The sequence below is a fragment of the Pristis pectinata genome, chromosome 9, assembly GCF_009764475.1.
Source record: "Pristis pectinata isolate sPriPec2 chromosome 9, sPriPec2.1.pri, whole genome shotgun sequence".
In the NCBI taxonomy this organism is placed as follows: Eukaryota; Metazoa; Chordata; class Chondrichthyes; order Rhinopristiformes; family Pristidae; genus Pristis; species Pristis pectinata.
Genome location: NC_067413.1, coordinates 100,669,399 through 100,682,584, shown reverse-complemented (window position 1 = coordinate 100,682,584; position 13,186 = coordinate 100,669,399). Strand labels below are relative to the sequence as shown.

The 13,186-nt window shown below is 41.9% G+C and overlaps 1 long non-coding RNA gene across 1 annotated transcript; it reads left to right on the top strand.

Annotated features, from left to right (window-relative positions):
* The first annotated feature begins 332 nt into the window (after positions 1–332).
* On the top strand, positions 333–11,431 carry LOC127574162 (uncharacterized). Its single transcript, XR_007956881.1, has 3 exons — positions 333–438; positions 10,696–10,756; positions 11,225–11,431. It is a non-coding gene; the product is annotated as an uncharacterized LOC127574162 (long non-coding RNA).
* The last annotated feature ends 1,755 nt before the right edge of the window (positions 11,432–13,186 follow it).

Sequence of the window (13,186 nt, the reverse complement as noted above, 5' to 3'; positions counted from 1 at the left end):
GTGTCTGGGTCACTGAGCTCATCATCATTTACCCATCTCCAATACACCCAGATCCACAGCTCACACAGTGATGACTCGTCACACACCTGCACACTTTGCAATGCACTAAGTCACAGAGGCCGAGTGGCCTGGAGGGTGGGTGCCTGTGATTTGAGGCTAGGGTGGAGATAATTGAAGATGACAATATGCTCATAACGGTTCCTCCTTGTCACATCCTACTTCCTTGCATTCTCTTGTTTGCAAGTTACAGATGGCTTAAGTCTGGTCGCTTCCCTTGCCCTCTCCTCCTCCATCTACCACCACGGCCATAAACTGTCTGCCTTTCTTTTTTCAGATACCACAAAGTCTGAGCAGTCGCTGAGCTGGGAGAAACAGAAGAGGAAGACACAGTTGGATGCCACCTCTGGTTCAGATGTTGGCAGCCCTGGACAGGACAAGGTAGGTTAGAACTGGCACCTACACATGGTGGGACACCAGGCAGGAATGAATCTGCAGTCAGGCCAGAGGCAAGAATGTTTACAACTGTTTTGCTCTGGTGGACTCAAAGGGGATGATGATGAGCATCCTGTGAGTAGAACCCAATGAGCCTGGTAACCAGACCGTTAGCAGGCCAGCCTGAAAGCTTGAATGAAATGTCTGGATGCCTGGGGGACCCAGCCTCAGGTTTTCAGGTGGCTTTGCACGCTGACTGGAGTCCGTCCTCTCTGGTGTGGAAGTGATGGCCAGATCCATCAAGTAATTTGGTGCCAGCCATGGTGCAACATCAGACACTTGATGCCACCAGCTCCCACTGTGCACAGCAGAAGCCACCCGAGATCTGAGTGCTGCAGAGGAAGCTCAGATTTCGAGGATGCAAACTCAAACTTCTGCTTTACAAAGTCAGTTTAATGCCATGCAGACTCAAGCTTCTGCCACTGTGGCTCTGGATTCCAGCACTCAAAGAGACTTTGAGTGTGTCACAACACACTGTTAATTTTTTCAAAAGCTTATTACTTGGATTACTGAGGTTCCATAGTGGTGGTCCTGTCAACACAAATTTGCCAGCATCCCATGATTCTGACAAACCTTTAGATGTTTACTGTTTGCTCATTAGCTCAAACGGCTGATACTCCAGGCAAGATGGTGCAGGCCAAAGCTGCAAGAGAGCAGGGCTACAGGGAAAGTATTAGAGAATGGGAATAATCCAATAAAAGATCTGGCATAGGCTCAATGACTTCAGTGGTCTCTAGTTGTGCTTTAACAATTCTGTGATACTCATGGGCACTGCGACCTCTATCTCTGCAGACAGAACAGGCCAGGTATGGGAATATGGCTGCCATGAGTGTCAGTTCTCAGTGACCACCTCTGTTGAAAACCTTATCCTCCCTGGTATTTTACTGCTCTGACAGGTGGAGATAGGAGCATTCCATCCAGTATATGCTTGATGATAGCTCCTCTTGGCCACAGCCCTTCACATTCTCCTTCCTTAACTCCTCTGCAAAGAGACCTACTCTCTGGCTCCCTCTTCCTGCTTATGCTCCTATACTTAGAACAAGCAGAGCCAACTTTAACATCAGTGTTGCCCAAGCTAACTACTGCATGCAGCCAAGTTCATTCCTCCAACTCAGTAACTTACAATCAATTATAGATGATTATCAATAGCACAGATACATGGAGGTTCACCCTGTTGTTCAGAATTGGTTTCTTGTACTTGGCTTACACTATTAACTTCTTTTATTCAAAGAAATGTGGCAGGAGACAGCAAATCAGCATTGCGTGAAGACTGACGTAACGGCAGTGCACACTGTGTATCAACAGTTTGTGTGCACAATACTATGTTATTTACTATTGCAACAAGTTTGAGGTGTGTTATAATGTTGTGATGGCAGTGCTCACACTGTGGACCAATAGCACTGAAGAAAACAGAGGTGTGTAATCAAACATCTAGTCCTTCATCTTTTTAAGTTGATACCAATGAAAAAAAGACTGACTCTGATGCTCTTCTACCAAGGTAGAACAGTAACTTGGAAGGAAAACCCACAAAAATGCTGGCACGGCAGTGTAGTGGTTAGCGTAATGCTATTACAGTACCAGCTACCCAGGTTCAATTCCGGCCACTGTCTGTAAGGAGTTTGTACATTCTCCCTGTGTCTGCGTGGGTTTCCTCCGGGTGCTCTGGTTTCCTCCCACATTACAAAGACGTACAGGTTAGGAAGTTGTGGGCATGCTATGTTGGTGCCGAAAGCGTGGTGACACTTGCGGGCTGCCCCCAGAACACTCTACGCAAAAGGTGCATTTCACTGCGTTTCGATGTACATGTGACTAATAAAGATCTTATCTTAAAAAAATCACTGTGTGCTGTATTTTCAACAATCAGGACTAAAATGTTGATGATGCATCTTCACACTTTAAACATGAATATGTAATTGTCGAACAGCAGGGGAAACCTCAGTTTGAGACACAGTTGTTGTTGTCACTCAGAAAAGGTACTGAAAGAAAAGTATACAAAAGCCATGGCTAATATTAAAACCTTGCAACAACATAAATAAAACAGAATTAGTAGCAATGAAACTGAAGGCAATGAAAAACCAGGAAAAAAAAGTGATTGCAAAGCCAAAGTGTTTGAAAATCCCTAAAAGTGTCCAGCTTGAAGCTGGGAATATGAATAATGCCTCATCAGGTGGTTAGCCCTGGAAATAAAAGCTTTGAGTAGATTAGTATTGGTATTGGTATCGGTATTGGTTAATTATTGTCACTTGTTCTGAGTTACAGTGAAAAACTTGTCTTGCATACTGTCTGTACAGATCAATTCATTACACAGTGTATTGAGGTAGTACAGGGTAAAAATAATAGTAGAATACAGAGTAAAGTGTCACAGCTACAGGGAAGTGCATTGCAGGTAGACAATAAGGTGCAAGGTCAAACAAGGTAGATTGTGAGGTCAAGGATCCATCTCATCGTATAAAGGAACCGTTCAATAATCTTATCACAGTGGGATAAAAGCTGTCCTTGAGCCTGGTGGTACGTGCCCTTAGGTTCCTGTATCTTTTGCCTGATGGGAGAGGCAAGATGACCCGGGTGGGTGGGGTCTTTGATTATGCTGGCTGCTTCACCAAGGCAGCAAGAGGTATAGACAGAGTCCGTGGAGGGGAGACTGGTTTCTGTGATGCGCTGGGCTGTGTCCACAACTCTCTGCAGTTGCTTGTGGTCCTGGGCAGAGCAGTCGCCGTACCAAGACATGATGCATCCCAATAGGATGCTTTCTATGGAGCATTGATAAAAGTTGGTGGGTGTCAAAGGGGACATGCCACATTTCTTTAGCCTCCTAAATACATATTGTAGGTGAAATTATAGTATTTCAAGAGATTTATTCAGGTAAAAATTATTGGATTGGTAAAAGGATAAGGACAACTAAAAGGTCAGGAATAATTTACTAAGCTTGGTCTCATCTGCTTGGAGCTTTGGGCTGGTTCTCACTTCCATGATGATGCGAAAAGGGCAGTGGCACTAAACGGAAAGAAAGCCATGGGTTTGGAAAAGATGAATTTAGTGGAGGATTGAAATCAACAGAGAGACCACTAGAGTAATCAGTTGAGAAAGTGCCATCATTTTTGGTAGAAAGCAGAAAAATCAATACTGCACACAGGGAATCTTTGGACTAGCTTTCCAACCCAACCTTACACTCCTACTTGCAGGAGTCACTTTAGGGAGCTGGCGTACATCCAACATAAAATTACAGACTCATGTGATTTCAAGTTCCAATATGTTATCAATTGAACCCAATAATAAAAGTCACTATAGTGGAGAGGAAATGAAATATTAACTCTAATCCTGGTGGATAAGTGATACAGTAGTTGTTGCATACCATACCGTACAGCAGCGCATGTATGTACACAGGGTGCCCGATCTTGAGAGTAAGCCTCTCGTGTGTTTAGCAAGTGGTTGGTTGAATGTTAGCAGATCAACAGTTAAGAACATGTGCTGCTGTAACAGTGATCTGAAGTGGGATCTATTTCCCAGGTAAAACAGGCTGTAAACTCAACTGCCAATTGGCTATTTCTCATTTTGCCCCATTGACGAAGAACAATTTTGCACGCCCCCCTCCTCCCCTGAGAGATACTATGATCTTGCAATGCATTATTGCAGTATTTTCAATATTTCTGGTGCAGGAAACTGATGGGATTGTTTTAGAAGTTTTCATTCAATTTGAACAAACATACTCATAAACAATTAAATGAGGAGGAACTTCTTTTATTTGAGTAGGTTAGTTCTGCAGAGGTGAATTTCTCTGGCTACATAGCTAAATGGAAAATTGCGAGCAAAATCAGATGAAAGACATCTTCACTGACTGTCATGTTTAAACTACTTCCACAAGTTGTTTTGCATTTCTGAAGCTCTCCTTCAATTGTTTGTTGGGTCACCACTGACAGCATTTAGTCAATCGTGAGAACCTGTGGCAGTAGTTTCTGCTCTCGAGCAAATTTTGGCACCACTGGGTGAGGTGCAGCACTCTCACATCCTTCTGCCAGCATTTCTGGAAGAGCAAAGGCTGGATATCTGTCAATTCAGATTTGTGTTGGAAGGAATCTTATACCAATCCAGAATTTTGAGGCGGGATCTCTTCACAAACATTTAACCTTGCTTTGAGTTCAGAACAGGTGCAGGTTTCTTACCTTTCCCTTCCCCTACTCATCCTCGATCCTCTCTGGGTCAGGCAATGCAATCCCTGTAGACATTTACAGCGACATTTCTTCCAGATGTCAAATGTGAAGGCTCAGGAAATTTAATTGTATTTTCTCTGGAAGATGGCTGATCATCAAAGACAAATGGCTCAGGGATTGATGTGGTGCTCACCTTATACATGTGCTATTCTGCAAGTTTCCTGTGACCTGCCATGTTCCACAGCTACAGTGGTGTGGGGAGATGAACATAAGAGAATAGGAGCAGGTGTGGGCGACCTGGCACTCTGGCCTGCCCTGCCATTCAATGTGATCACGGCTGATCTGCCCCAGGCCTCATCAACTCTTCTGTGCCAGTTCCCCTTCGCCATCAATTCCCTGATCTTTCAAACAAATTATGTATTTTCTCTTTAAATACCTCCAATGATTTAGTCTCCACAACCCTCATGGGTAGAGAATTGCAGAAATTCACAACCGCCTCCGGCATTCTTACGCACCACTCCCTAGTTTTGTAACTATGACTCTTTGCTCGAGGTTCTCCTACTAGTGGAAGTATCTTAATGTAAATCTTGTTCCCCTAAAGACCTTTTACGTTTCAATAAGATCACCTCTCATTCTTTTACATGCCAAAGAACTTAGGTCTAATTTATTTTGCTGCTCATGGTGGGACAACCCTTTCATCCCATGAACTAGCAGAGAGAATCTCTTTTAGACTACCTCCAATGTCAGTATATCCTTTCTTAAATAAGGGACTCCAGATGTGGTCTCACTATTGTCCAGTACAACTGTAATAATACATCCCTATATCTAACCTCCAACCATCTTGCAATAAAGCCCAGTTTGTTATTTGTCTCATTAATCAGTTGCAGTACCTGACTGTGTAATTTCTGTGATTCACAAGAACACTCAGATCTGTCTGAACTTTACTCTTCTGCAATCATTCTCCATTTCGATATATAGTCTGCCTTGAGATTCCTCTTACCGAAGTGCGTCATCTCACACTCACTCCATTTGCCAAGTTTCCACCCATTCACTCAACCTATCTATATCCAGTTAAAGAGTCCTAACTTCCTCATGGCAACATAACCGCCACCCCCTCCTTTTGTGGTGTCATTGGTGAACTTGGATAGCTGACATTCAATCTCTCCTTCAGGTCATTAATATAAATCGTAAATAACTGAGAGACAAGAACTCACTCCACCAGTTACATCCTTTCAGCCTGAAGAAGACCTATTTATTTTGGCTCTGTCTTCTGTGCCATAACCAATCTTCAGTCCTTGTTAACACACTTCCCTTGATAGCTTGAGCTCTTATTTTGGGCTCCAGCCCTTTACGTGGAACCTTGTCAAATGCCTTCTGAAAATCCAAATGCGCCACTTCTACACATTCTCCTCAATTGACTTTCTTTGTTGCATCTTTAAAGAACTGCAGCAAATTTGTCAAACATGATCTACCCTTCATAAAACCTAACTGAATTAGTTGGATTGCATTAAGATTTGCCAGATGACTGAAGGGTGAGGTGAAAAGGCCAGGCTCTGTTCCTTTCCTCTCCTAGTCCGTCAGTAAAAGGTGCTGGCTGGATTTTATAAACACTGCTCTATAATTTCCAAGAAATTCAGTTGTTACATAGGTTTCACATAATTTCCTGCACCAATGGCAATGCAAATGGAATGAAGCAGGAACATTGAGTGTGTGTCCTGCTGGTGATTGCAAATATTTTTTAAGGCTGTTACAGTGGTGTAAGCCTTTCTAAGAAAATTCTGGCTTAATAATATGCTGAATGATTAAAGAGCATTTACAGTAATGCCTAGACCCCCTGTATGCCATGCATATTCTTGTACACAATCAGTTATGATTGGCTGAGATAAGTGCTGAAAAAAGCCATGAATTTTATTTGAGCTTCTGTCACCAGAAATTGAATTGAATTGAGTTTCCACCACAGTTTGAGCAGTGTAGCCAGGAAAGCAATGACGAAGTTTTCCCTAAAAGTTTTGTGTGGTCTCTGATTGATGCCATATAGGAATTCACCCAGAATGGACTGGTGAAAATGGGCCATTCCTTGTCGTTAGGCACTAGGAAATGTAACATTGAAGCTCCTGAACCTATGTGTAAAAGCCTCATTTCCACATTCCAACAAGAAGCAGTTACAAGAGTTTTTGGAACAATGTTTACTGCAGAGGACAGTGATGATTACAATAGTCCCAAAGCAACTCTAACCAGACATTACACACCCAGCTAATGCAAGTTAAAGAATGCTGTTGAAGAAAGAAAGAATGAGACATTGATGGCTGAAGCATCAGAAAGCAGAATGGGAGAAGTGGAAATTCAGCCAAAGGTGACAGGCGTGAAGTTAAATATTAATGAAAGCCAAAACAGACCTAAAAGCTTGAGAATGGAGTGTTATTTTTATAGTGATGCATATTGTGAAGAAAATGGATGATAAAAGTCTTTGCTTCTTTGCTTTTCATAGAACTCTGGAAGTCGTTAAGATGGATACTGATCTGTTATTTTACAGTGTGGAATTCCAACAATTCTCAGAATATTTTGGCTTTCTCACAGAAGGATAACTTCATATTGGCAAGAGCTCAATAAATTATAGAATTATTGAATCATTGAATGATGCAGCACAGAAGAATGCAATTTGGAGTACTGTGCCTGTGCCTGTGAAGGAGCTATCTAATTAACCCCATTCCACTGTCCTTTATTAATAACCATGCCATTGTTCTGCTTCAAGTAGTTATCCAATTCTCTTTAAGAAGGTATTATTCAACCTGCTTCCACTATACTTTCAAACAATGCATTTCAGGTGATAGCAATTCGTAACAACGCATTGTACAAAAAATCCCCTCGTCTTACTTCTGATTTGTTTGCTAATTATCTTAAATCTGTGGTTGCTGATTCTAGTGCCTTACTTACTCCACCAAAACACCTCAAAGTCTTCAACACTTCAGTTGTATCTTTTTTTTTACTTTTCCCAGTCCAAGAACAACTTTGATGTTTCTTTGTCCCTTTACGTCACTGAAGTCTTGCATCCATGGTTTCCATTCTAGTAGATATCTCTCCCTCCCTTCAGCCTTGGTACTTCTTAAAGCTTAATGCTAAGATTGGAGACAATGCTCAGGCTGAAGCTTGAACATCGATTTCTGGAAGTTTAATGAGACCTTCCTGGTTATGGATCCTGCTTTTGTTTTGCCGGGGTAGGAACTCTGCAGATTTGTTAACAATTTGTCCTTCCACCTGTGAAGATTAGCATAGTTAAACACCCAGGTCTCTGAAAGGGTACAACCTCCCCACCCTGCCTTTAAAAGTGGACCATTTTGCTTCTATTATCTCACATCATTCTTTCAAACAAGATGCATCAACTCACACTGCTTTATGTTAGATTCCACCTCTCATACAGCATTTTATTCTAGGTGCAGGCTTACATCATCTACCACTTGTATGGTAGGCATATGAAGTTGTGAATGAATCCCGACATTATCATGGGTTTAAGGAGAGAGGTGCATTGAACAAAGTGTGAAGCTAAAGTGCACTTAGTGGGAGATGGATCAGAAGATGTACTCACAACCTTGATCAGGCATGAGAGGTCACTGAACATTCCCTTGGAGGTTGACTCCTTGCAATGACCTCAGTTACTGTCTCTCTCCCTTGCTGTTTCAGCAATGTGACTTCAGAATTGACCTCATGTAGATAAATGACTTCTCTCCTCCTCTCTACCAAGACCACAATGAAGTATCTGGCTGTTCATTTTCATCCATTATCGTCCATGGATTTCTGCATGTTCCAGAGAGCAGTGGAATGGCTTCTTCTGCTGACTCCAGTCTCCAGCACCTGCTCTTTAAAAGGTATAGGCATGGCCTTAATCAACCCGAGCTTAAACTGCCAGTAACTGCTAATGAAATTGAGCTGTGGTAGATCAATAGCCGGTTGATGATTGACAGGACATAATGAACTTGCAGCGATATTATTTTGTGCTTTTATCACTGGTCACACTGGAGCAGGTTAATCACAGACTGAACCCCATTGTCATTTTCTGGAACTTCGGTTCCATACCTTACTGCTTCCAGAAATCCCAGCAGAGAATGAAATGAACGGGGTATGAATTATCTTTACTACTTCCATGGACGTCTGAATTACACAAAATCAAAATAAGTTTGAAAGATTATTAATGCTGTATAAGAATGTCATACTGTAAATTCCAAATAATTCTGAATAGGGATCTAAAAAACAGTAAGAAAACATACTTGCTTAATCCTATACTACATTTTACTTGAGTGGAATCAGAAACATGCAGAACACAACCACTCAATCCTCTAAATCACTGCAGGTTTGAGGGAAACAAAATAAAGGTCAAGGCTTTTCATATGTACAGACCTACGTATTACCTTGATTAAATGTAAAATCTATACTTAGCTAAGAAAGTCATCTCAGGTTAATTCTCTGAATGCAAATTACCTGCTTGGAGATATTCTCCAAACCGACTTCCTGGTAAATTTTGTTGAAATCTTGCCAGCAAGTCACAATGACCTATAGATGGTTACTTCCTCCACACAGCACTGGAATGTCACTCCTGTAGGGTGCAAAGCTCACTCTCAAATTTTTCTGTGCAAGATAGCTGTGTGAAGGAAAGGTGAAGAGTGGGTTTGGTGGTAGGATGTAGGAGATCTTATGGTGGACTCTCATCCTCTCTGATCGCAGTAGAATTCCCAGGATCAACCTGCTGTCAACACCAGGAGAATCCACTGCCATTATTTCTGATATATCTGGATCCATTGTGTAATTAAGCACCTAGATGCAGTGATAATAAGGTTTTGGTGGATTGAATCCAAAATTTTAAAACAACTCTAGTTTTTTTTTAAATTTGCAGGTTTTCCCGGTGCAAGTGAACAATTTATGATCAGCTAAATTTCAAGAACCTAAATGTAAAAATTTCATACCGTCCACATCCCAAGTTGGATGCAGGAAGTCAGAGGTTTGTGAACGAGGGGAACCTCTCAGCCATTGTAAATGGAAGGATAAAGTCAAGTAGGGGATTGGAGCTGTAACACGCTTTATGCAAAAGGGATGTGTGAAGAAGGTTCCAAGGGACAGAGGTATAAAACCATTGAACCATGTGCTATGGATGACAATTCAGCATTCCATTTCACAAACAGGATTTTGGAGGAGATCGTCCTTGATGGTAATGTTAGAAGGAAAAGCCTGCAGTTTACTTCCACATCCTTATCAGACCATTTTACTCCTTGTGATGACTGGCCTGCTTCAGTGGAGTTACCAAAATGTGATTTATTGCTATTCACCTCCTACTGATGACCAACAAAATAGCATCCATTCCTCTCAGTCCAGTACATTCATCAGCAAATCCTGCCGCATCAGGGGAGCACGTCAGTATCTGCACAATTCTGAACTTACTTTCTGCCACCACTGGCCTGAAATCTTCCCGGCAGTGCAGCAGGATGTGGTGCTGAGGCCTTAATCAAACCCTGGGACATTACAAAGCAGATCACCAGTAAGAAATTACATCACTTGTTGAAAATTCTGGTGAAATCTGTCGAGATAACACACCACTTGCCCTTTACATTCTAGAATCTGTTGTCACCTGCATGTTGCAGGTTTTACATCTGCACTCTGGGTTTCCATGCCCCAACCATCACAAGTGTGCTCTTTTCTGCTGTTCAGCATTTCAGCAATGACCCATCAGTTCAAGAGGAGTTTTCAGTGTCACTCACTGCTTGGCCAAAGTCCCACCCTTCTGTAAAACAAGTGGAAACAAAATTTATTGGGATTGTTGAGAATTGATACAAGGTACTTGGTGGGTAGTAACCAATATATAACTGCCTTACAGACAGAATGTTTTACTGAAGTTCCAACCGCCAACTCAACTAGAGATAAAAGATCTCTTGGCAGGACCTCATGGTGGAACTGGGGGGTGAGGGGAGTTCCCTCCACTGTCCCAGTCAATATTTATACCCAACCAATGTCTCTAAAACAGATTGGTTGGTCATTGTCACATTAACTTCTATTTCCTATTTTTCCACAGGGAAAATGCTTCAGAAGGACTTCATTGGCTATAAAGTGTTTTCTGGGATGAAAAGTGCAATGTAAGTGCAAGTCTTACTTTTCAAATCACTTTATCATGCAACAGTTTAATATAACCCTCAAATCTTGAAATTCAAATGACGTGTGTTGTTTTATGATGTTCTTAGACTTCTTGTGTTTCCATTTGGAGTCTTGTTCTGGTACTTTTTACATTACTCACATTTACTAGACCTCTCTTGTTGATGTGAGGACACTTTATTAAGACTCAATCATTGTATCAAAGATAAAACTTCCTCTGCAAACCCTAACGTAAGACTGTCATTTTCTTCATTTTAAAATCTCTTTTGCTAGACAGAATTCGCTAAATTAATCGAGAACTATATTGAACACTTGAATTGTGACACCTATCTAAGGCTTTTGTATGAATCAATACCCCCAATTACTTTTCACTTAAATGTGGCTGACTCAAGTATTTTACTTTATAATCATCTTTCACATTGTCATTGCGTTGATCTTACAAATTTCTACAGATGTACGGTGGAGAGCATCCTGACTGGTTGCATCACCACCTGGTATGGTGGTGGTCCAATGCACAGGATCCCAAGAGGCTGGAGAGGGTTTTAGACTTAGCCAGCTCCATCACAGGAACAACCTTCCCCACCATCAAGGACATCTTCAAGAGGCGGTGCCTCGGGAAGGCAGCATCCATCACTAAGGACCCTCACCATCCAGGACATGCCCTCTTCTCCTTACTACCATCGGGGAGGAGGTACAGGAGCCTGAAGACCCACACTCAATGTTTCAGGAACAGCTTCTTCCCCTCCGCCATCAGATTTCTGAACGGTCCATGAACCCATGGACACTGCCTCGTTGTTCCTTTCTTTGCACTATTTATCTATTTTGTAATCTATAGTGATTTTATGTCTTAGCACTGTACTGCAAAATAACAGATTTCACGACATATAAGTCAGTGATAATAAACCTGATTCTGATTCTGATCTGATAAATTTTACTTGGCAAAGCATTCCATTGTATTGGCTTCTACACGATTTGTTTCATACTGTAGACTGAAGTAGCTGCTGGCAGTTGCGATTTGTTAGTCTGGTCACACACATTATAAAATACAGATGTCTGTAGGTTTGAACCTGCCAATCAAACTCAGCAGCCACTGCTTAAATGTATTTCGTCCATTTTTGTTACAGACTTTTGCATGGTGTTTGGCAAGGTTGTGCCCTAGAAACCAGATCACTTTTTTTCTGTGCAACACGTCCCAACTTGTGTTGGAACTTAGTAGTTGTGATCATGCCATCATAATATGCTTCACACTATTTATCAAATGAACTGTTGTCCACACACGCCAGAAATGTGCAAAGTAGCAAGCAGTGGCAACGTTGATTTGCCACGTGCTCTGCTGAACTGAACCATGGACTGGCACCTTACACGCTCTGAATCATGCACATAAAACCAACAAGAAGAATCACCACCTTCTTTCTAGTTCCTTTATTCAAAGGGATGCTCCATCAATTGCGCTGGAGAAGTTTTCGTTCTGCAGAGTTTTGCTGCATGCATTGCTGCCAATTTTGCTGCATGCACTGCTGCCGATTTGGGTGATTTTGGTGTACATGCTGCCTTTCTCTTGAAAGAGATGGAGTTTTGTTGTGGATTGCTGAGCTCCCACTGGAAACCAGAGGAAATGCCAGCGTGAAGCCTGGTTTTGCTCATCTCTTTGGATGCTCTTTACATTCTTACCCCTGCCGCACTTCCTGGACTTTGTGGTCTGTCAGCCAGCCAGTTATCTGTGCAGCTTGAAGCTCAGCCTTTTAGGCCCAAAGCTGTTCGAGTTCATCATCCATTGCAATCTACAGCCACCTCCACTGAAGGTCAGCAAACTTCAACCAGGCATTCTGCAAACAACAAGGGAACACCCAGAGGACAGGCGCCAAGGTGATGCAAGGGCGATTAGTTCATGTTTGGACAGTTTTTTTTTATTGTGACTGGATATAGAAACATTATTGTTGGATTTTTGGGTGTTGATTGTTGGGTGTTGGATTTTGTTTTTGTCATGGTGGCTACGTCCGCTGTGATGGCCCAAGAAAGATGGAATTGTGGTTATGATTATTAATACCATGAGTTAAACATTATTAATTTCATGAGTTGTTCTGTTTCCTTCCAGCTACAAAGTATCCCTTCATTTCTCCTCTTCTGGACGTAATTGTGAAGTTGTACATCATCCAGCAGACCACAGAAAAACCTCGGTTCTGCCTTAGTGGGTATTCTTCCAGAGAAGTTTAGGTAGGGGATTCATTGCCTTACTATGTTAGTGGTCTCTTCTGTTAAGTTGTGGGTAACAGTATAGTTCTGATTATATGCACATTTCACATTTTCTGTGTGGTTTGGAGGCTGTAATCAAGAGCCATGTGGTAAGAGAATAGCCATTGACCCTCAGTAGCCGGTTTTTATTTGGCTTGAGGGTTCAATTGTGAAGGTCTTTG